This window comes from Idiotropiscis lumnitzeri, chromosome 11 (assembly GCF_059441095.1).
Source record: "Idiotropiscis lumnitzeri isolate Australia: NSW breed Sydney's pygmy pipehorse chromosome 11, RoL_Ilum_1.0, whole genome shotgun sequence".
NCBI classification, from domain to species: Eukaryota; Metazoa; Chordata; class Actinopteri; order Syngnathiformes; family Syngnathidae; genus Idiotropiscis; species Idiotropiscis lumnitzeri.
The window spans coordinates 19,717,686-19,740,932 of NC_142401.1; the positions used below are offsets into that span (position 1 = coordinate 19,717,686).

Sequence of the window (23,247 nt, forward strand, 5' to 3'; positions counted from 1 at the left end):
GAGGTTGTACTAACAACCAAATCACCTTGTTTGACATCAATTCCTAAGAATGCTACCAGACCTCAGTGAGGCATACGTCCACCAGGCCTCCGTGAGAATTGAACGCACGACCCCTGGTTTACTAGACCAGTGTTCTAACCACTGAGCTATGAGGCCTTGTCCTCAATTGTGCCATTAGCTTTTTGTTAACGAGGGAACAAAAGCATAGCGATAGGTGGGGAGCACTGAACAATTTTTTCAAAGAAAACCCAAGTACGTTGCTTGACACCCAAGAGATAAAGAGCACACCTGCAGATGTTCAGCACATTTGGAAGGTGATTCTAACACCCAAAATACATGGCTTGATTCCATATCGCTATCTAGGCCTCAGTGAGAATTGAACACACGACCACTGGCTTACGAGACCAGTAGTCTAACCACTGAGCTAAGAAGCCTTCCATGTCTTTATACTGTTAGCATTTTTGTTAACAAGCCAAAAAAAGTGCAGCTTCAAATGCATGAGAAAAACTTAGGACATTACTTGACTCGCAGGAGACAAAACATACACCTGCTTATCTCCTACAAAAGGGCCAGTCTATCCTTCTCCGGAAGGGTCTGGGTCTTGCTGGTTTTCCGTCACTGCCTGATGCAACACACGACGATGATAGTGGGTAGGGACATGGTCATCAGGCTTCAGTGAGGTATACACGCACCAAGCCTCAGTGAGAATTGAACTCACGACCCCTGGTTTACTAGACCAGTTCTCTAACCACACAGCAATGAGGCCTTGTCCTCTACCGTTCCATTAGCATTTTGTTAACGAGGGAACAAAAGCACAGCGGTAGGTAGGGAGCACTAAAGTTTTTTCAAAGAAAACCCAAGTAGGTTGCTAGACTCCCTATAGATAAAGAGCACACCTGCAGATGTTCAACACATTTGGAAGGTGATTCTAACACCCTAAATGCCAGGCTTGATTCCAGATCGCTATCTAGGCCTCAGTGAGAATTGAACTCACGACCACCGGTTTACTAGACCAGTACTCTAACCACTTAGCTATGAAGCCTTCCATGTATTTATACTGTTAGCATTTTTGTTAAAGAGCCAAAAGAAGTGCAGCTTCAAATGCATGAGAAAAACTTAGGACATTACTTGACTCGCAGGAGACCAAACACACACCTGCTTATCTCCTACAAAAGGGCCAGTCTATCCTTCTCCGGAAGGGTCTGGGTCTTGCTGGTTTTCCGTCATTGCCTGATGCAACACACGACGATGATAGTGGTTAGGGACATGGTCATCAGGTTTCAGTGAGGTATCCACCCACCAAGCCTCAGTGAGAATTGAACTCACGACCCCTGATTTACTAGACCAGTTCTCTAACCACATAGCAATGAGGCCATGTCCTCTACCGTGCCATTAGCATTTTGTTAACGAGGGAACAAAAGCACAGCGGTCAGTAGGGAGCACTAAAGTTTTTTCAAAGAAAACCCAAGTAGGTTGCTAGACTCCCTCTAGATAAAGAGCACACCTGCAGATGTTCAACACATTTGGAAGGTGATTCTAACACCCAAAATGCCAGGCTTGATGTCAGATCACTATCTAGGCCTCAGTGAGAATTGAACTCACGACCACTGGTTTACAAGACCAGTACTCTCACCACTGAGGTATGAAGCCGTGCAAGTTTTCATGCCGTTTGCATTTGTGTTAACGAGCCAAAAAAAGTGCAGCTTCAAATGCATGAGAAAAACTTAGGATATTACTTGACTCGCAGGAGACCAAACATACACCTGCTTATCTCCTACAAAAGGGCCCACCTATCCTTCTCCGGAAGGGTCTGGGTCTTGCTGGCTTTCCATCACTGCCTGTTGCAACACACGACGATGATAGTGGTTAGTGACAGGGTCATCAGGCCTCAGTGGGAATTGAACTCTCAACCACTGGGTTACTAGGTCAGTGCGCTAACCACTGAGGTATGAGGACTCGCACTTGAGTATGCCGTGAACATATTGTTCACGATCGAACAATAGCACAGCTGTAAGAAGTGGGCACTCTGCATTTTTTTCAAAGAAAACCCAAGTACATTGCTTGACTCAATCTAGGTAAAGAAAACTCCGGCAAACATTCTACCTATTCAGGAGGTTGTTCTAACAACCAAATGACCTTGTTCGACATACATTCCTAAGAATGCTAGCAGGTATCCGTGAGGCATTTGTCCAACCGGCCTCAGTGAGAATTGAACTCACGACCCCTGGTTTACTAGACCAGTGGTCTAACCACTGAGATATGAGAAACTCCGGCAAACATTCTACCTATTCAGGAGGTTGTTCTAACAACCAAATGACCTTGTTCGACATACATTCCTAAGAATGCTAGCAGGTATCCGTGAGGCATTTGTCCAACCGGCCTCAGTGAGAATTGAACTCACGACCCCTGGTTTACTAGACCAGTGGTCTAACCACTGAGATATGAGGCCTTGTCCTCAATTGTGCCATTAGCATTTTGTTAACGAGGGAACAAAAGCACAGCGGTAGGTGGGGAGCACTGAACAATTTTTTCAAAGAAAACCCAAGTACGTTGCTTGACACCCAAGAGATAAAGAGCAAACCTGCAGATGTTCAACACATTTGGAATTTGATTCTAACACCCAAATTACCTGGCTTGACACCAGATTGCAACCTAGGCCTCAGTGAGAATTGAACTCACGACCACTGGTTTACAAGAACAGTACTCTAACCACTGAGCTATGAAGCTGTGCACATTTTCATATCGTTCGCATTTTTGATAACGAGCCCAAAGAAAAGTGCAGCTTCAAATGTATGAGAAAAACTTAGGACATGACTTGACTCGCAGGAGACAAAACATACACCTGCTTATCTCCTACAAATTGGTCCGTCTTTCGTTCTCCGGAAGGGTCTGAGTCTTGCTGGTTTTCCATTACTGCCTGATGCAACACACGACGATGATAGTGGATAGGGACATGGTCATCAGGCCTCAGTGAGAATTGAACACACAACCACTGGCTTATTGGTCAGTGCGCTAACCACTGAGGTATGAGGCCGTGCACTTCGGTATGCCATTAACATATTCTACACGATCAAACAATAGCACAGCGGTAAGGTGTGGTTACTCTGCAATTTTTTTAAAGCAAAGGCAAGTACATCGCTTGACTCAATCTATGTAAAGAAAATTCCTGCGAACATTCTACCTATTCAGGAGGTTGTTCTAACAACCAATTCACCTTGTTTGACATCAATTCCTAAGAATGCTACCAGACCTCAGTGAGAATTGAACTCACGACTCCTGGTTTACTAGACCAGTGCTCTAACCACTGAGCTATGAGGCCTTGTCCTCAATTGTGCCATTAGCATTTTGTTAACGAGGGAACAAAAGCACAGCGGTAGGTGGGGAGCACTGAACAATTTTTTCAAAGAAAACCCAAGTACGTTGCTTGACACCCAAGAGATAAAGAGCACACCTGCAGATGTTCAGCACATTTGGAAGGTGATTCTAACACCCAAAATACCTGGCTTGATTCCAGATCGCTATCTAGGTGTCAGTGAGAATTGAACTCACGACCACTGGTTTACGAGACCAGTACTCTAACCACTGAGCTATGAAGCCTTCCATGTATTTATACTGTTAGCATTTTTGTTAACGAGCCAAAAAAAGTGCAGCTTCAAATGCATGAGAAAAACTTAGGACATTACTTGACTCGCAGGAGACCAAACACACACCTGCTTATCTCCTACAAAAGGGCCAGTCTATCCTTCTCCGGAAGGGTCTGGGTCTTGCTGGTTTTCCGTCATTGCCTGATGCAACACACGACGATGATAGTGGTTAGGGACATGGTCATCAGGTTTCAGTGAGGTATCCACCCACCAAGCCTCAGTGAGAATTGAACTCACGACCCCTGATTTACTAGACCAGTTCTCTAACCACATAGCAATGAGGCCATGTCCTCTACCGTGCCATTAGCATTTTGTTAACGAGGGAACAAAAGCACAGCGGTCAGTAGGGAGCACTAAAGTTTTTTCAAAGAAAACCCAAGTAGGTTGCTAGACTCCCTCTAGATAAAGAGCACACCTGCAGATGTTCAACACATTTGGAAGGTGATTCTAACACCCAAAATGCCAGGCTTGATGTCAGATCACTATCTAGGCCTCAGTGAGAATTGAACTCACGACCACTGGTTTACAAGACCAGTACTCTCACCACTGAGGTATGAAGCCGTGCAAGTTTTCATGCCGTTTGCATTTGTGTTAACGAGCCAAAAAAAGTGCAGCTTCAAATGCATGAGAAAAACTTAGGATATTACTTGACTCGCAGGAGACCAAACATACACCTGCTTATCTCCTACAAAAGGGCCCACCTATCCTTCTCCGGAAGGGTCTGGGTCTTGCTGGCTTTCCATCACTGCCTGTTGCAACACACGACGATGATAGTGGTTAGTGACAGGGTCATCAGGCCTCAGTGGGAATTGAACTCTCAACCACTGGGTTACTAGGTCAGTGCGCTAACCACTGAGGTATGAGGACTCGCACTTGAGTATGCCGTGAACATATTGTTCACGATCGAACAATAGCACAGCTGTAAGAAGTGGGCACTCTGCATTTTTTTCAAAGAAAACCCAAGTACATTGCTTGACTCAATCTAGGTAAAGAAAACTCCGGCAAACATTCTACCTATTCAGGAGGTTGTTCTAACAACCAAATGACCTTGTTCGACATACATTCCTAAGAATGCTAGCAGGTATCCGTGAGGCATTTGTCCAACCGGCCTCAGTGAGAATTGAACTCACGACCCCTGGTTTACTAGACCAGTGGTCTAACCACTGAGATATGAGAAACTCCGGCAAACATTCTACCTATTCAGGAGGTTGTTCTAACAACCAAATGACCTTGTTCGACATACATTCCTAAGAATGCTAGCAGGTATCCGTGAGGCATTTGTCCAACCGGCCTCAGTGAGAATTGAACTCACGACCCCTGGTTTACTAGACCAGTGGTCTAACCACTGAGATATGAGGCCTTGTCCTCAATTGTGCCATTAGCATTTTGTTAACGAGGGAACAAAAGCACAGCGGTAGGTGGGGAGCACTGAACAATTTTTTCAAAGAAAACCCAAGTACGTTGCTTGACACCCAAGAGATAAAGAGCAAACCTGCAGATGTTCAACACATTTGGAATTTGATTCTAACACCCAAATTACCTGGCTTGACACCAGATTGCAACCTAGGCCTCAGTGAGAATTGAACTCACGACCACTGGTTTACAAGAACAGTACTCTAACCACTGAGCTATGAAGCTGTGCACATTTTCATATCGTTCGCATTTTTGATAACGAGCCCAAAGAAAAGTGCAGCTTCAAATGTATGAGAAAAACTTAGGACATGACTTGACTAGCAGGAGACAAAACATACACCTGCTTATCTCCTACAAATTGGTCCGTCTTTCGTTCTCCGGAAGGGTCTGAGTCTTGCTGGTTTTCCATTACTGCCTGATGCAACACACGACGATGATAGTGGTTAGGGACATGGTCATCAGGCCTCAGTGAGAATTGAACACACAACCACTGGCTTATTGGTCAGTGCGCTAACCACTGAGGTATGAGGCCGTGCACTTCGGTATGCCATTAACATATTCTACACGATCAAACAATAGCACAGCGGTAAGGTGTGGTTACTCTGCAATTTTTTTAAAGCAAAGGCAAGTACATCGCTTGACTCAATCTATGTAAAGAAAATTCCTGCGAACATTCTACCTATTCAGGAGGTTGTTCTAACAACCAAATCACCTTGTTTGACATCAATTCCTAAGAATGCTACCAGACCTCAGTGAGGCATACGTCCACCAGGCCTCAGTGAGAATTGAACTCACGACTCCTGGTTTACTAGACCAGTGCTCTAACCACTGAGCTATGAGGCCTTGTCCTCAATTGTGCCATTAGCATTTTGTTAACGAGGGAACAAAAGCACAGCGGTAGGTGGGGAGCACTGAACAATTTTTTCAAAGAAAACCCAAGTACGTTGCTTGACACCCAAGAGATAAAGAGCACACCTGCAGATGTTCAGCACATTTGGAAGGTGATTCTAACACCCAAAATACCTGGCTTGATTCCAGATCGCTATCTAGGTGTCAGTGAGAATTGAACTCACGACCACTGGTTTACGAGACCAGTACTCTAACCACTGAGCTATGAAGCCTTCCATGTATTTATACTGTTAGCATTTTTGTTAACGAGCCAAAAAAAGTGCAGCTTCAAATGCATGAGAAAAACTTAGGACATTACTTGACTCGCAGGAGACCAAACATACACCTGCTTATCTCCTAAAAAAGGGCCAGTCTATCCTTCTCCGGAAGGGTCTGGGTCTTGCTGGTTTTCCGTCATTGCCTGATGCAACACACGACGATGATAGTGGTTAGGGACATGGTCATCAGGTTTCAGTGAGGTATACACCCACCAAGCCTCAGTGAGAATTGAACTCACGACCCCTGGTTTACTAGACCAGTTCTCTAACCACATAGCAATGAGGCCTTGTCCTCTACCGTGCCATTAGCATTTTGTTAACGAGGGAACAAAATCACAGCGGTAGGTAGGGAGCACTAAAGTTTTTTCAAAGAAAACCCAAGTAGGTTGCTAGACTCCCTATAGATAAAGAGCACACCTGCAGATGTTCAACACATTTGGAAGGTGATTCTAACACCCAAAATGCCAGGCTTGATGTCAGATCACTATCCAGGCCTCAGTGAGAATCGAACTCACGACCACTGGTTTACAAGACCAGTACTCTCACCACTGAGGTATGAAGCCGTGCAAGTTATCATGCCGTTTGCATTTGTGTTAACGAGCCAAAAAAAGTGCAGCTTCAAATGCATGAGAAAAACTAAGGACATTACTTGACTCGCAGGAGACCAAACATACATCTGCTTATCTCCTACAAAAGGGCCCGCCTATCCTTCTCCGGAAGGGTCTGGGTCTTGCTGGCTTTCCATCACTGCCTGTTGCAACACACGACGATGATAGTGGTGAGTGACAGGGTCATCAGGCCTCAGTGAGAATTGAACTCTCAACCACTGGGTTACTAGGTCAGTGCGCTAACCACTGAGGTATGAGGACTCGCACTTGAGTATGCCGTGAACATATTGTTCACGATCGAACAATAACACAGCTGGAAGAAGTGGGCACTCTGCATTTTTTTCAAAGAAAACCCAAGTACATTGCTTGACTCAATCTAGGTAAAGAAAACTCCGGCATACATTCTACCTATTCAGGAGGTTGTTCTAACAACCAAATCACCTGGTTTGACATACATTCCTAAGAATGCTAGCAGGTATCAGTGAGGCATTTGTCCACCAGGCCTCAGTGAGAATTGAACTCACGACCCCTGGTTTACTAGACCAGTGGTCTAACCACTGAGATATGAGGCCTTGTCCACAATTGTGCCATTAGCATTTTGTTAACGAGGGAACAAAAGCACAGCGGTAGGTGGGAAGCACTGAACAATTTTTTCAAAGAAAACCCAAGTACGTTGCTTGACACCCAAGAGATAAAGAGCACACCTGCAGATGTTCAACACATTTGGAAAGTGAATCTAACACCCAAAATACCTGGCTTGACAACAGATTGCAACCTAGGGCTCAGTGAGAATTGAACTCACGACCACTGGTTTACAATACCAGTACTCTAACCACTGAGCTATGAAGCCATGCAGATTTTCATATCGTTCGCATTTTTGATAACGAGCCCAAAGAAAAGTGCAGCTTCTAATGCATGAGAAAAACTTAGGACATGACTTGACTAGCAGGAGACAAAACATACACCTGCTTATCTCCTACAAAATGGTCCGTCTTTCCTTCTCCGGAAGGGTCTGGGTCTTGCTGGCTTTCAATCACTGCCTGTTGCAACACACGACGATGATAGTGGTTAGGGACATGGTCATCAGGCCTCAGTGAGAATTGAACACAACCACTGGCTTACTAGGTCAGTGCACTAACCACTAAGGTATGAGGACGTGCACTTCGGTATGCCATTAACATATTCTACACGATCTAACAATAGCACAACGGTAAGGTGTGGTTACTCTGCAATTTTTTTAAAGCAAAGGTAAGTACATCGCTTGACTCAATCTACGTAAAGAAAACTCCTGCGAACATTCTACCTATTCAGGAGGTTGTTCTAACAACCAAATCACCTTGTTTGACATCAATTCCTAAGAATGCTACCAGACCTCAGTGAGGTATACGTCCACCAGGCCTCAGTGAGAATTGAACTCACGACCCCTGGTTTACTAGACCAGTGCTCTAACCACTGAGCTATGAGGCCTTGTCCTCAATTGTGCCATTAGCATTTTGTTAACGAGGGAACAAAAGCACAGCGGTAGGTGGGGAGCACTGAACAATTTTTTCAAAGAAATCCCAAGTACGTTGCTTGACACCCAAGAGATAAAGAGCACACCTGCAGATGTTCAACACATTTGGAAGGTGATTCTAACACCCAAAATACCTGGCTTGACACCAGATTGCAACCTAGGCCTCAGTGAGAATTGAACTCACGACCACTGGTTTACAAGACCAGTAGTCTAACCACTGATCTAAGAAGCCTTCCATGTCTTTATACTGTTAGCATTTTTGTTAACGAGCCAAAAAAAGTGCAGCTTCAAATGCATGAGAAAAACTTAGGACATTACTTGACTCGCAGGAGACCAAACATACACCTGCTTATCTCCTACAAAAGGGCCAGTCTATCCTTCTCCGGAAGGGTCCGGGTCTTGCTGGTTTTCCGTCACTGCCTGATGCAACACACGACGATGGTAGTGGTTAGGGACATGGTCATCAGGCTTCAGTGAGAATTGAACTCTCAACCACTGGGTTACTAGGTCAGTGCGCTAACCACTGAGGTATGAGGACTCGCACTTGAGTATGCCGTGAACATATTGTTCACGATCGAACAATAGCACAGCTGTAAGAAGTGGGCACTCTGCATTTTTTTCAAAGAAAACCCAAGTACATTGCTTGACTCAATCTAGGTAAAGAAAACTCCGGTAAACATTCTACCTATTCAGGAGGTTGTTCTAACAACCAAATCACCTTGTTTGACATACATTCCTAAGAATGCTAGCAGGCATCAGTGAGGCATTTGTCCACCAGGCCTCAGTGAGAATTGAACTCACAACCCCTGGTTTACTAGACCAGTGCTCTAACCACTGAGCTATGAGGCCTTGTCCTCATTTGTGCCATTAGCATTTTGTTAACGAGGGAACAAAAGCACAGCGGTAGGTGGGGAGCACTGAACAATTTTTTCAAAGAAAACCCAAGTACGTTGCTTGACACCCAAGAGATAAAGAGCACACCTGCAGATGTTCAGCACATTTGGAAGGTGATTCTAACACCCAAAATACCTGGCTTGATTCCAGATCGCGATCTAGGACTCAGTGAGGGTTGAACTCACGACCACTGGTTTACGAGACCAGTACTCTAACCACTGAGCTATGAAGCCTTCCATGTATGTATACTGTTAGCATTTTTGTTAACGAGCCAAAAAAAGTGCAGCTTCAAATGCATGAGAAAAACTTAGGACATTACTTGACTCGCAGGAGACCAAACATACACCTGCTTATCTCCTACAAAAGGGCCAGTCTATCCTTCTCCGGAAAGGACTGGGTCTTGCTGGTTTTCCGTCACTGCCTGATGTAACACACGACGATGATAGTGGTTAGGGACATGGTCGTCAGGGTTCAGTGAGGTATACACCCACCAAGCCTCAGTGAGAATTGTACTCACGACCCCTGGTTTACTAGACCAGTTCTCTAACCACATAGCAATGAGGCCTTGTCCCTCTACCGTGCCATTAGCATTTTGTTAACGAGGGAACAAAAGCACAGCGGTAGGTAGGGAGCACTAAAGTTTTTTCAAAGAAAACCCAAGTAGGTTGCTAGACTCCCTATAGATAAGGAGCACACCTGCAGATGTTCAACACATTTGGAAGGTGATTCTAACACCCAAAATGCCAGGCTTGATGTCAGATCACTATCTAGGCCTCAGTGAGAATTGAACTCACGACCACTGGTTTACAAGACCAGTACTCTAACCACTGAGCTATGAAGCCGTGCACATTTTCATATTGTTCGCATTTTTGATAACGAGCCCAAAGAAAAGTGCAGCTTCAAATGCATGAGAAAAACTTAGGACATGACTTGACTAGCAGGAGACAAAACATACACCTGCTTATCTCCTAAAATTGGTCCGTCTTTCCTTCTCCGGAAGGGTCTGAGTTTTGCTGGTTTTCCATTACTGCCTGATGCAACACACGACGATGATAGTGGTTAGGGACATGGTCATCAGGCCTCAGTGAGAATTGAACACACAACCACTGGCTTACTAGGTCAGTGCGCTAACCACTGAGGTATGAGGACGTGCACTTCGGTATGCCATTAACATATTCTACACGATCTAACAATAGCACAGCGGTAAGGTGTAGTTACTCTGCAATTTTTTTTAAAGCAAAGGCAAGTACATCGCTTGACTCAATCTACGTAAAGAAAATTCCTGCGAACAATCTACCTATTCAGGAGGTTGTTCTAACAACCAAATCACCTTGTTTGACATCAATTCCTAAGAATGCTACCAGACCTCAGTGAGGTATACGTCCACCAGGCCTCAGTGAGAATTGAACTCTCAACCACTGGGTAACTAGGTCAGTGCGCTAACCACTGAGGTATTAGGACTTGCACTTGAGCATGCCGTTAACATATTCTTCAGGGTCGAACAATAGCACAGCGGTAAGGAGTGGGCACTCTGCAATTTTATCAAAGAAAACCCAAGTACAGTGCTTGACTCAATCTAGGTAAAGAAAATTCTGGCAAACATTCTACCTATTCAGGAGGTTCTTCTAACAACCAAATCACCTTGTTTGACATACATTACCAAGAATTACACCAGACCGCAGTGAGGTATTCGTCCTCCAGGCCTCAGTGAGAATTGAACTCACGACCCCTGGTTTACTAAACCAGTGATCTAACCACTGAGCTATGAAGACTTGTCGTCAATTTAGCCATTAGCATTTTGTTAACGAGGGTACAAAAGCACAGCGGTAGGTGGGGAGCACTGAACAATTTTTTCAAAGAAAACCCAAGTACGTTGCTTGACACCCAAGAGATAAAGAGCACACCTGCAGATGTTCAACACATTTGGAAGTTGATTCTAACACCCAAAACACCTGGCTTGATGTCAGATCGCTATCGAGGTCTCAGTGAGAATTGCACTCACGACCACTGGTTTACGAGACCAGTACTCTAACCACTGAGATATGAAGCCGTGCATATTTTCATACCGTTAGCATTTTTGTTTAATGAGCCAAAAAAAGTGCAGCTTCAAATGCATGACAATAACTTAGGACATTACTTGACTAATAGGAGACCAAACATACACCTGCTTATATCCTAAAAATGGGTCCGTCTAATCCTTCTCCGGAAGGGTCTGAGTCTTGCAGGTTTTCCATCACTGCCTGTTGCAACACACGACGATAATAGTGGTTAGCGACATGGTCATTAGGCCTCAGTGAGAATTGAACTCAGAACCACTGGGTTACTAGGTGAGTGCGCTAACCACTGAGGTATGAGTGCTTGCACTTGCGTATGCCGTTAACATATTCTTCACGATCGAAAAATAGCACAGCGGTAAGGAGTGGGTACTGCAATTTTTTCAAAGAAAACCCAAGTACATTGCTTGACTCAATCTAGGTAAAGAAAACTCTGGGAATCATTCAACCTACTCAGGAGGTTACTCTAACAACCAAAGAACCTTGTTTGACATCTATTCTTAAGAATGCTACCAGGCTTCAGTGAGGGATACATCCAGCAGGCCCCAGTGAGAATTGAACTCACTACACCAGGTTTACTAGACCAGTAGACTAATCACTGAGTTATGAGGCCTTGTCCTCAACTGTGCCAATAGCATTTTGTTAACGAGGGAACAAAAGCACAGCTGTAGGTGGGGAGCACTGTACTATTTTTTTCAAAGAAAACCCAAGTACGTTGCTTGACTCCCTATAGATAAAGAGCAGCCCTGCAGATGTTCAACACATTTGGAAGGTGATTCTAACACCCAAAATACCTGGCTTGATGTCGGATCGCTATCTAGGCCTCAGTGAGAATTGAACTCACGACCACTGGTTTACGAGACCAGTACTCTATCCACTGAGCAACTAAGCCGTGCATATTTTCATACCGTTAGCATTTTTGTTAATGAGCCAAAAAAAGTGCAGCTTTGTTTTCTGAGAAAAAGCGAGCAGATTGTTTGACTCTAAGGAGACCGAAGACACACCTGTTAAACTCCTACAACAGGGTCCTTCAATCCATTGCCTTGAGGGCCTGGGTCTTGCCGGTATTCCTTCATTCTCGGCTGACACACAACGAGGATCGTGATATGGCCAACAGGCCTCAGTGAGAATTTAACTCATGACCGATGGTTTATGAGACCAGTGCTCTCACAACGGATATATGAGGACTTGATGTCAGAAGTTCAACACATTTAGACGGTTATTCAGACACCCAAATTGCTTAGACTGCCATCAGGCCTCAGTGAGAATTAATCTCATAACCACTGGTTTACGAGACCAATATTCTAACCACTGAGCCATGAAGCCATCAATTTGTTCATACCATTAGCGTTTTGGTCAACGAGCCAAGACATTTTTTTTTTATTTTCTCAGAATTGCTTGACTTGCAGTCGACAAAACACACGCCTGCTGATCTTCAAAACCAGGGGTCTTTAACCCTTTTCCTGATATGTCAAGGTCCTGCTTGAGTGAATTATATTGTTTCTCGTGTTCATTCGTGTTGAACGTGATATGGTGCCACATTTTCACAACATATTTTTTTGTTGTATTTTTTTTAGGTACTCTCTCTTATTTATTTTTTATTTTTCAATTATCAATTATGTACCCCTGAAGAGTCAAACCCTTGATGTCTTCTATTGCAATTTGTTTTCCTTTTTTGGACGTTAGCTGCTTCGAATGGTAGAATAAAAGCTACGAAGTTCCACAGAAAATAAAAAAATAGAATAACAAATGTCCATTAATGACTTTTGATTTGTATTGAGTTTCATAGTATTTTGATGGGAGGCTAACAATAGTTCAATACTTCAGATATAAAACAAACTTACTTTAGTCATATAATGCCTTTGAATTATTATTAAGATGAATATAGCATGATGAAAAAAAAAATCAACATTTGAACAATTCCGGCACAAAAGCAACTTGTAATAGCACTTTGATCAGGATTCGAATCAGGGTCGCCACAAGACCAGATTCCGCTCTCAAGACACCCGTTTTTTTTAGATCGTTCGGACAGGCCCAGTAGCTGCGCCAGGACTTCACCTGACCAACGGCGAATACTATTCACCATAACAAGGATTGGTTTCCTATAAGCTTGCGATTGGGCATCATTGTCCGCGGAAGCGCTTTGAGGTAGTTTGACGGCTCTGCTTACAGTGTATATATAGTTGTAGTTGTCAAATTTCCTTGACACCCGAAATGGTACCTGGATTGAGACTGATTGAAACAAATTTTTCTCAAGAGCTGTGTTATTCAAAGTTTGTCAAGCCCATCAAAAGGCTCAAGTGTCACAAGAGTTTCCATAGTGTAGCCATTATAGCCATGAACATTTATTTATTTATTTTACCACCACCAATTGTATAATCCTTAAATCCTTGGAAGGGGTAGACGTTGAGGATAGATGCAGGGGAGGAGGACAGTGGTAAAGGAAGGAAGGCTTAAGGATCTCTTATCCTGGGCTTTAAGTCACACAGAGTACACACAGGGGGTCAGTGGATCCACTTCAGCTGTTGATATGCCACTGATATGCTGCTGAGCTCAAGCTGGGCTCGTGCTAGTGAGTCATGTTTACAGTTTGTGAGTTATAATTGGGGTAGTTACATTTGATGGATGAGTGTGTGGGCCAAGGGACACCCCCCCATATATATATATATATATATATATAAAATTAAAGCGTTAACTCAAGTTTAATTAAAAAAGATAATATTCATAATAGAATATTAAATATTTGAACTCAGTTAACTCATTTTTTTCAAACACTAACTCAAAGACAGAACCACATTAGCTGTAATTCTTTAGCACATCATCTGAGAACAAAATACCCTGGTTAAATTACCACTGGGCCTGCTGGAGTGTGGTGCTAACTGTACTGTATAAGTTTTGAGAATTGTATTGAATTGAAAAATTCCTTTAAAGATTACTCCATTTAGATCGTACTCAAGGATAAAAGAAAGCTGTTAGTAGAACAGTATTTGATTTAAAATACACTTCATATTTGGTGTTTATGCAGTAATTACAAGATATTGTTAGAGTAAATAATGTTAAAAGCTTTTATATATATATATATATATATATATATATATATATATATATATATATATATAGTATTTGCTTTGCAAATATTTGCTTTACAGTGATGAGCTCTACCAAAAATAAAAGCTAAAGGTAAAAAGTCTTTACACAGAGGGTAGAAATCATGTAGATGTTGACACTTGTGTGCCTCAGAGAATACAGGTTTGTAACACCAGTTAAGATTTTTTCTGAATCACACTCCTGAAAAACTCTCAAGCCTTCCGCTTATCTTTCGAGACAGAGAGAATACACCAGAATATGAAAACCACCAAAATATATGGTAGAAGGTTTTATTGGTCGCCCAGACAAAGATGTAGCTTGCCCATCGTAATGGAAAAGCTAAAGCTTTGGGAAAAGAAAGGCTCTGTTCATGATTCTAAACATACAATTTTGAGCTCATCTATGAAACTTAGTTGAGTTAGTGACGTGTGTCTGGGATGGACTCATTAATCACTGATAAACAACATGATGGTAGTAGCAAGATGAACTCAGAGGTGAACAGAAACATTTTGTCTGCCAATTTAAAGAAAGACAGAACAAAACTGATTGGAAGATCATTCATCATGGAGGAAGATAATTACCCAAAATGCTCGGCCAAAAAACAGAGGAGGTCATCAGGGAAATCAAGTGGAGTAAAGTTTTGGACCTGGCATGTCAATCTCCGGCCTGCAGCCTTACAGGAAAAAAAGAAAAAGCCTGGAAAAGCTACTTAAAATTGATTAATCCATTTTCTTTACTGCCTCTCCTCACCAAGCAGGGGCCAGACTGTGCAAGAGGTGGGATACTGGGACTGATCACCAGTCCATTGCAGAAGTATCACAAAAGGGGAATGCAAAGGTTTGGTGATGTCAGTAGGTCACAGGCTTGATGCCTTTACTGCAAGCCAAAAATAGAGGACTAAATATTAAGTCTTAATCATTTTAATCTTTTATAAGTTTATCCTTTCCAATATTTTTTCTCAACCAATACATGCCTTACAAATAATTTTTTTTTTTTTTATGCAACAGATGCACATATAAATATGTGGAAAAGTTTATGGCCACTTGTCCGCAGAACAGCTACTAAAAAAACCCCCCAAAAAACTGCAACAATCATCAATTTGTCTCGGCTTTTAAAAATCCCTCTGAGCAGACTTGAATTTATTTAAGCCTGGCCAATTTAGTTAAAAGTGTTTCTTTATTTATTTGCAATAATGTTGTCGTGCAATGAGCATTTTTAGGCCACAAAATCAGTGCAAACTAATATATTTTTTGTCCGTAAATGTTTTTTTTAACACCATTAAAAAAAGTACGCTGATATAACGGGCAATTAGCTCCAACGGATGCCCTTCCTGATGTAATACTGTGAATTTACCCGCGCTTGGGACCATCCGACAATTTGCACTGGCATGTACATAGGGCTTTATTTGTGGCATTGGAAAAAAATAAATCTCTCACTCAGGGCATCATTATAATCAATCAATCAAATGTTATTTATATAGCACTTTTAAAATGCAGCTCAAAGTGCTGTACAATAAAAACATCCAAATTACAACAAAAAACTGTAACCCATTCCACCCACCCAACATAAACACAAGACACATCCACATACACGCCTGAACTCGCATACACACAGAACACTCGCATTCACACAACCGAATAAACTCTCTTAGTAGAAAGACAGAAAGACATGGCAAGGCACAGAGAAACCATATGAGAAAATGTACCCAAGGTAGGTCATCCGCGCTGAGGGGCCACAGGGAGCTGCGCCAACACACATACCCCCCGGCCCAGACTGACCGGGGTAGACCGTACACATAGTGCAGAGGGCCTCGGTCCGCTGGGCCTAAGGAGCCTCTGGGATGAAGCCCCCTGTAAGAAGGCCAGCCACACCTCCCAGCACGGAGGCCCCCCTTGAGGAAACACTGGAGCTAAAATATATAAAAGAAAATGATAATACTAAAAGAAAAAGAAGCTAAAACTTAAAAGACAATAATATAAAACGATGGAGCTAAAATATATAAGAAAAATTATGATACTAAAAGACAAAGAAGAAGCTAAAAATTAAAAGACAATAATATAAAACGATGGAGCTAAAATATATATTAAAAAAATGATGATACTAAAAGACAAAGAAGCTAAAAATTAAAGACAATGATAGCAGATAAAAGACAGTCCTGAATTAAAAGACTAAGATAAATCATTTAAAAGCCAAACTAGAATGGTGAGTCTTGAGCCTCCTTTTAAAAATATCAACAGTCTCTGTGGACCTGATGTCCTCCAGCAGGCTATTCCATAGATGAGGACCAGAATGGCTGAATGCAGCCTCACCGTGTGTTCCAGTCTTCACCCTAGGAATAATTAACAGGCCGGTGCCAGAGGACCTCAGGGTCCGCGAGGGTTGATACGAGAAAAGAAGGTCATATAAATAAGATGGCCCAAGACCGTTAAGACATTTAAAAACTAATATAAGCACCTTAAAATCAATCCTGAAACACACGGGGAGCCAATGCAGCGATTTTAAAACTGGTGTAATATGTGCCCGGCCTCTGGTCCTCGTCAGCACCCGTGCGGCTGAATTCTGAAGTATGTAGTTGTAGACTGGAAATGCTCTTTTTGGGAAGACCAGAGAACAGGGCATTACAATAATCTAGGCGGCTGGAAATAAAAGCATGCATCAGCAGCCTGTGAGAGAAATGGGCGGACTCTGGCTATATTCTTAAGGTGATAAAAAACAATCTTGGTTACATTTTTAATATGAGGAATAAAACTGAGCTCAGACTAAAAAATGACACCCAGGTTCTTGATGATTTATAATCTTGTAGTTTTGGTAAAAGTTTTTCTCTCTGACCTTCAGGACCAATAACTAAAACCTCTGTTTTGTCCTGATTGAGCTGTAGGAAATTCTCTGCCATCCATGACTTAATATCGAAAATGCAATACAAAAGGGTATTGATAGGCTTTGTGTCATCCGGAGACACGGCAATATACAGCTGTGTGTCATCAGCGTAGCTGTGGAAGCTGATGCCGTGTCTCCTAATGACATCCTCAAGAGGAAGCATGTACAGATTAAAAAGTATTGGGCCTAAAATTGAACCTTAGGGAACCCCACATTTAATTTCATGGGTTTTGGAGGAACAAGTATCCATACTTACAAGGAAAACTCTGTCTGTGAGATAGGAATAAAACCAGTTAAAAGCAGTACCAGAGATGCCCACTGGGTTTTTAAGTCTATTTAATAAAATGCGGTGATCTACTGTGTCAAAAGCGGCACTTAAATCCAGTAGCACCAAAACTGTGAGTTTTTTTTGCATCTGCAAAGCACCTGAAATAATTTAAAATCCTTAAAAGAGCTGTCTCTGTACTGTGGTTCATTCTAAAACCAGATTGAAATTTCTCTAAAACATTATTTGTATTTAAAAAATAAATAATTTAACTGTAAAAAAAACATTTTTTCTAAAATCTTACTTAAATACGGTAAGTTGGAGACAGGTCGGTAATTATTTAAAACACTGGAGTCTGAATTGCTCTTCTTCAGAAGGGGCTTCATCACCGCCGTTTTAAACGCAGTGGGGAAGACACCTGTCTGAAGAGAGCAATTAACTATATTTAAAATCTGTTCCTCAAAAAATCCATAAAAAGCTTTTAAAAGCGATGTGGGAATTGGATCTAAAAGGCAGGTTGTTTGATTTACCTGGGAGAAAACTCGACCAAGTGTCCTTGCAGCAACCAGGGCAAAACTTTCCAGTGTTTCCTCTGGTAAAAATGACTGTCCAGCGTTAAGAAAATTAACATTTTGATGAGCTAAAAGACTGGATCTTATGTCATCGATTTTACTTCTGAAGTGGTCTGCAAAGTCCTCACAGAGACCGTCTATCGATGTTTGTGAGGACTTTTTAAAGTCAGAGCTGTTTAAAAAATCAAAGGTGGAGAAGAGATATTTAGGGTTGTTTTTATTAATTGTAATGAGATTTGAGAAGTAAGCCAGTTTGACTGTTTTATTGTAGGATTTGAGTTGTTGACCTAATATTTGCTAATGAACTGTAAGGTTGCTCTTTTTCCACCTTCTTTCTGCACTCCAGCATTTTCTTTTTGATTTCTTAGTTAAATCATTTCTCCACGTTGGTATCGTCTTGATTTCTATGTTTTTTGTTAAAAGGGGAGCAACCGAGTCTAATGTTGATTTTAAAACCCTGTTAAAATTCTCAACAGTAAAATCACAAGGTGCAGGTAAAATGTCAGCAGGAGTGCTCTTTAAAATCTCAATAAAATAAGACTGCAATTGTTTGTGATTGGCGGCCCCATCACCATGCAGAAATGCTCCTTGTTGGTGATAAAAGGATCCTATTTCATCAATTTATATGATATAATGTCAATGTTCGGTTGTAGGTGTAACAGGATTGGGAGAAATTGGTAAACCCGTCCTCCTGCCCCCCACCGCGCGTCAGCACAATTCAGCCGAGTTGGCAAGTGACAGTCATCACGCCCAGTGATGAGTCAGTGGCTGTCAGAACAACTGAAATGGCTCAAAATGCGCTATATGATGTTTCACCTTCACGGTGCTCAGGATTTATAACAGCCTCCGTGTGCCAGAGGAAATGCACCTAAGTCTTTAGGTCCTAAAGATTCTCCTAAAGTTAAGGAGAATGTGGTCCAGGCGAGGTATGAACAGGGAAGGCCTTCATTTGAGAGTCGCTCCACCCAGGCTGCATACAATTACTGAAAGTATGTAAGTGACACACTGATTAAGTGCATAAGAGGCTCTGCACAGTCCAAAAAGTGTGTGATGGAGAAAATAGAAGAGAGAGAGAGATGGGTTGGGCAATAATTGGAGGGACAAGAAAACAATTGGCACAACAACAGTAATATCAACTGCAGATAACGATCTGCTCCCAGCAGCACCATCCGTGGCCTCACAATAGCGGCACCATCAGTGCCACACCCCCAGAAGAAGTGCGAACCAACCACAGGGGAGCGAGAGAATGACAGTAACATCAAACAGGTTGAGTCTGACAACCAATTAGATTTTGGCTTTGCCACCATACATAGGTTTATACTTATATTCATGTTATTGGCAGAAATAACAAACTGCTGGATGTTTCTAATGCAGGAAGGAATCTATTTTTTTAAATAAAGACCCAACAAGAGATGTGCACTAAATATATTTTACAAAAATATACAGTGAACCCTCGGTTATCGCGGTTAATGGGGACCGAGACCACCCGCGAAAACTGAAAATCCGCGAAGTAGCGGCGCACCTTCAAAAAAAAAAAAAACTTATATATACTTCGCACCTATATATATATATATATATATATATATATATATTTATATAAGTGCGAAGCAGTGGTGCACCTTCAAAAATGCTTAAAAAAATAAAAATAAAAATATATATATATATATATGTATATATATACGGGTAGAGAGAGAGTGAAATTCATGTTATAACAAAAAAAAAATTATTATTAAAACTTATTATTTTTTTATTCCCCAGCCATTATTTTTGTATTTATTCAATTACCTCTTTTTGTACTTATTTATTTACTTCGACTTTTACCTGCTGGTACGCCGTCCGGTGTGCCCTGTGAAATGAAAGGTGGCATTTTTCATTTATTTATTTATTCATTCATAACTGAAGGTGTTCCTCTTCGGCTTAACTACCACGCACGCCGGCCGGTCTCCTCCTGAGCTCTCGCACGAAACGAAATGTCGCCGAGCGAGTGCCCGGGCGGAAGTTGTTCCTCTTCGGCTTAACTGCCACGCACGCCGGCCGGTCTCCTCCGGAGCTCTCGCACGGAGCGAAATGTCACCCCGCTAGTGCCCGGGCGGAAGTTGTTCCTCTTCGGCTTAACTGCCACGCACGCCGGCCGGTCTCCTCCGGAGCTCTCGCACGGAGCGAAATGTCGCCCCGCTAGTGCCCGGGCAGAAGTTGTTCCTCTTCGGCTTAACTGCCACGCACGCCGGCCTCCTCCGGAGCTCTGGTACGGTCCGAACCGCGCGAAACGTCGCCCCAAATCGTGTCCTCTTCGGCTTAACTGCCACGCACGCCGGCCGGTCTCCTCCGGAGCTCTCGCACGGAGCGAAATGTCGCCCCGCTAGTGCCCGGGCGGAAGTTGTTCCTCTTCGGCTTAACTGCCACGCACGCCGGCCGGTCTCCTCCGGAGCTCTCGCACGGAGCGAAATGTCGCCCCGCTAGTGCCCGGGCGGAAGTTGTTCCTCTTCGGCTTAACTGCCACGCACGCCGGCCTCCTCCGGAGCTCTGGTACGGTCCGAACCGCGCGAAACGTCGCCCCAAATCGTGTCCGGGGGAACGTGCTCTTCTTCGTCCACTCTCCTCTTCGGCACACGCCGGCCGTCTAACCGCTCCAGCGCCCCCTCGTGCCGCTCGGCAAAACTACAATGCCCCCGAATATTTTTTAGACCCGCGAAGCACTGAAGCCGCTAAAGGTGAAGCGCGAAGTAGCGAGGGTTCACTGTATTTGATTTTCTACAACCCAGCCAGAGAAGCACTGAGGTGAATTACAGACAGTGAGAAGGACGACTATAGGAGTGTAACTGACAGAGAGGATGGATGGTAATGTGAACGATGTGCTTGATATATGAGTTAGAAATCATCATCACTTTATGAAGACATTCCTCAAGATGCCTGCCAGGTAGAATGAAGCCAGTGGATGAGAGAGAGGTCTAATTGAGCCTTTAGGTTTCTTTGGACATTTTTAAGCTGCTACAACGTGTGTGCATAATCACGTTATGTTATTTAGGATGGCATGGGTTGGCATCTTTATTTGTTGTTTTCAAAAACAACCCATGGCCTCAATGCTGCATCGACCAGACTTGCTATTGACTAATGGCAGCTATTATTGGGTCCACTGGGAATTATCCTCTGAAAATGACTAGCTTCCTTTTAGCCACTGATGATTTTGTATTTTGTAGAGAGATCCAGTAGAAGATGTGAATAAACATGTAACACACAATATACACACGTGTTGTTTTATGAATACAAACATCTTTTCCCATTGACACATTTCTGTTGAAGGTGAATGCTTTAAACACATTCATTTATCCTCTTACTCGTCCTCTTGTCCTTCAGAAGGATGTCACGCGGAGAAAAGTAGGTGGGAGGGCCGCGAGGTGTGGCGCATTATCTGTTTTGTTTTGTTTTTACCTTGTTTGGATGCATGCGATTGTGTGTGGGTGGCAGGTGTGTGGGGGGAGGCTCTGCCTGTTGTCATGTGAGGAAGGAAGACTTTGTTTTTCAGTGCCTTCACGCTCAGTTGGACAGTCAGATGGGATTACTGGTTGGCGGTTTGTAGAGTGACGGGGTCACTGGGACACAGGATGTGGTGTGAAATCACTTTTCCATGGCCAAGAGACACAGATAAGGGGGCTGAGTTGATTTACAGAGCTGGTGAGAGACTTCAAGAACTAATGGCATGCCCAACATTTGTTCTATTTTATCACAACACTCCTCTCATAACATAATTTTTCTCGCACACAACTACCCTTGCCTTGTAGAACTGCAACATAATATTTTTTTAATTAAAAAAACTCATATTTATTTATTATTTAATTGATACATCTAATTAAATTATTTATTTTACTTCCACTGGAGAGGAGAGCTCTCCAATCTTGTTGTACACTGAATACAATGACAATAAAGGGCATTCTGATTCTGATCTACAGACACTTGTGTTATGCAGTATTATCAAATCATATGTATGTAAATATTCAGCTATTAAGATCAGTATGTCAATTCTCACAATATTACTCATGTATGATATTATTATGTGATATAAAACATCTTCCACAAGCTCAGTTGCAATATGAAATTTGCAGTGAAGTTGTATAGAGGGATTACACCAATACGACGGCACTGAGGAATACATCTAAAAATTATCACAGTATTTACTAGACACAATGTAAATGTGACCCATATAAGGGGTGTCAGCAGCATATGGTTGACTCTGAGCAATTTATCAATATGTCAAGTCTCTACGTTTGTGACGACGGCATGACATTATTGCCACATCATTAAAGCATCATTTTGTTTATATGCTTAACCTTTATCTTGCTTTGGATTCTCCCGTTGAAACATTGAATTTTTCAAACCAAGTGTTATGGGCAGCGCAGAGGTGACATGGTTGCGACATCACAGTTCTGTTCTGATGTTCGGGTTTAGAACCACCCTTTCTGGGTGTTATTTGCATCCTACCCTTGTGTTTGTGTTATCTACGGGTGATCAAGCTTCCTTCCTTATCCCCAAAATATGCACGTGAAGAGTCACTGCCAAACTCGACCTAATTGGCGAATCGTGAAAAATTATTGGAGGCTAGCACTTCGGTTCTCCTGAATTCATCCATATTTTAAAATGCCGATGTTATATTTTAATTTCTAGTCTGCCGATCGGAGGAAGCCGCCCAAAAGAAGCAAAGGCCCTATAGCGTGGTTCGCAATTGTCAGACACATGCAACGAAGAAACTAGGACTACTGATTAATGCTTGTGTGTTGTGAGATGATGGGTGTTCGAAGGAAGTCAAAAGTGTGGCTGCACTTCATAAAAAAGACCAATCTGCTCAGTGCATTACAGGTAAAAGATTAATATTATGCAAAGATTGCATGTCAAATATGATTAAACACCTCCATTTACATGGAGTACAACTGTGATAGTGTTCGATCTTTGACTCAGTGCGTCGACCCATCATGCCTCAGCCGGCAGCTCAGAGTCCAACCCTCAGCCTAACAAGTTTTTGTTATATGTTTCTGTTTGAGGATGCAGAAAAATTAGCAAGCATTCTGCTTTGTCTCATTAGCTTTTTTGAAGGGCACATTTAAGATGAATAGTTGCAACTCTGAAATCTTTAGCTCAGGTTTTTCAGACAGTGGTTACGTG

General features: G+C 42.6%; 1 protein-coding gene and 23 non-coding genes across 26 annotated transcripts in view; 1 reads left to right on the forward strand and 23 right to left on the reverse strand.

Annotated features, from left to right (window-relative positions):
* The window catches only part of LOC148327800 (receptor-type tyrosine-protein phosphatase gamma-like), a 456,824-nt gene that overhangs the window by 283,473 nt on the left and 150,104 nt on the right, over positions 1-23,247 (forward strand). The window lies entirely within an intron of this gene.
* Positions 84-156, reverse strand: trnat-agu (transfer RNA threonine (anticodon AGU)). The gene has a single exon. It is a non-coding gene; the product is annotated as a tRNA-Thr (tRNA).
* trnat-agu (transfer RNA threonine (anticodon AGU)) lies at positions 970-1,042 on the reverse strand. Its single transcript has one exon. It is a non-coding gene; the product is annotated as a tRNA-Thr (tRNA).
* trnat-ugu (transfer RNA threonine (anticodon UGU)) lies at positions 1,578-1,650 on the reverse strand. Its single transcript has one exon. It is a non-coding gene; the product is annotated as a tRNA-Thr (tRNA).
* trnat-agu (transfer RNA threonine (anticodon AGU)) lies at positions 2,377-2,449 on the reverse strand. The gene has a single exon. It is a non-coding gene; the product is annotated as a tRNA-Thr (tRNA).
* On the reverse strand, positions 2,655-2,727 carry trnat-ugu (transfer RNA threonine (anticodon UGU)). The gene has a single exon. It is a non-coding gene; the product is annotated as a tRNA-Thr (tRNA).
* Positions 3,247-3,319, reverse strand: trnat-agu (transfer RNA threonine (anticodon AGU)). Its single transcript has one exon. It is a non-coding gene; the product is annotated as a tRNA-Thr (tRNA).
* Positions 3,525-3,597, reverse strand: trnat-cgu (transfer RNA threonine (anticodon CGU)). The gene has a single exon. It is a non-coding gene; the product is annotated as a tRNA-Thr (tRNA).
* trnat-ugu (transfer RNA threonine (anticodon UGU)) lies at positions 4,133-4,205 on the reverse strand. The gene has a single exon. It is a non-coding gene; the product is annotated as a tRNA-Thr (tRNA).
* On the reverse strand, positions 4,932-5,004 carry trnat-agu (transfer RNA threonine (anticodon AGU)). Its single transcript has one exon. It is a non-coding gene; the product is annotated as a tRNA-Thr (tRNA).
* Positions 5,210-5,282, reverse strand: trnat-ugu (transfer RNA threonine (anticodon UGU)). The gene has a single exon. It is a non-coding gene; the product is annotated as a tRNA-Thr (tRNA).
* On the reverse strand, positions 5,828-5,900 carry trnat-agu (transfer RNA threonine (anticodon AGU)). The gene has a single exon. It is a non-coding gene; the product is annotated as a tRNA-Thr (tRNA).
* On the reverse strand, positions 6,106-6,178 carry trnat-cgu (transfer RNA threonine (anticodon CGU)). The gene has a single exon. It is a non-coding gene; the product is annotated as a tRNA-Thr (tRNA).
* Positions 6,714-6,786, reverse strand: trnat-ugu (transfer RNA threonine (anticodon UGU)). Its single transcript has one exon. It is a non-coding gene; the product is annotated as a tRNA-Thr (tRNA).
* trnat-agu (transfer RNA threonine (anticodon AGU)) lies at positions 7,331-7,403 on the reverse strand. Its single transcript has one exon. It is a non-coding gene; the product is annotated as a tRNA-Thr (tRNA).
* Positions 7,609-7,681, reverse strand: trnat-ugu (transfer RNA threonine (anticodon UGU)). Its single transcript has one exon. It is a non-coding gene; the product is annotated as a tRNA-Thr (tRNA).
* trnat-agu (transfer RNA threonine (anticodon AGU)) lies at positions 8,226-8,298 on the reverse strand. The gene has a single exon. It is a non-coding gene; the product is annotated as a tRNA-Thr (tRNA).
* On the reverse strand, positions 8,504-8,576 carry trnat-ugu (transfer RNA threonine (anticodon UGU)). Its single transcript has one exon. It is a non-coding gene; the product is annotated as a tRNA-Thr (tRNA).
* On the reverse strand, positions 9,121-9,193 carry trnat-agu (transfer RNA threonine (anticodon AGU)). Its single transcript has one exon. It is a non-coding gene; the product is annotated as a tRNA-Thr (tRNA).
* On the reverse strand, positions 9,399-9,471 carry trnat-cgu (transfer RNA threonine (anticodon CGU)). Its single transcript has one exon. It is a non-coding gene; the product is annotated as a tRNA-Thr (tRNA).
* trnat-ugu (transfer RNA threonine (anticodon UGU)) lies at positions 10,008-10,080 on the reverse strand. The gene has a single exon. It is a non-coding gene; the product is annotated as a tRNA-Thr (tRNA).
* On the reverse strand, positions 10,938-11,010 carry trnat-agu (transfer RNA threonine (anticodon AGU)). Its single transcript has one exon. It is a non-coding gene; the product is annotated as a tRNA-Thr (tRNA).
* On the reverse strand, positions 11,216-11,288 carry trnat-cgu (transfer RNA threonine (anticodon CGU)). The gene has a single exon. It is a non-coding gene; the product is annotated as a tRNA-Thr (tRNA).
* trnat-cgu (transfer RNA threonine (anticodon CGU)) lies at positions 12,112-12,184 on the reverse strand. Its single transcript has one exon. It is a non-coding gene; the product is annotated as a tRNA-Thr (tRNA).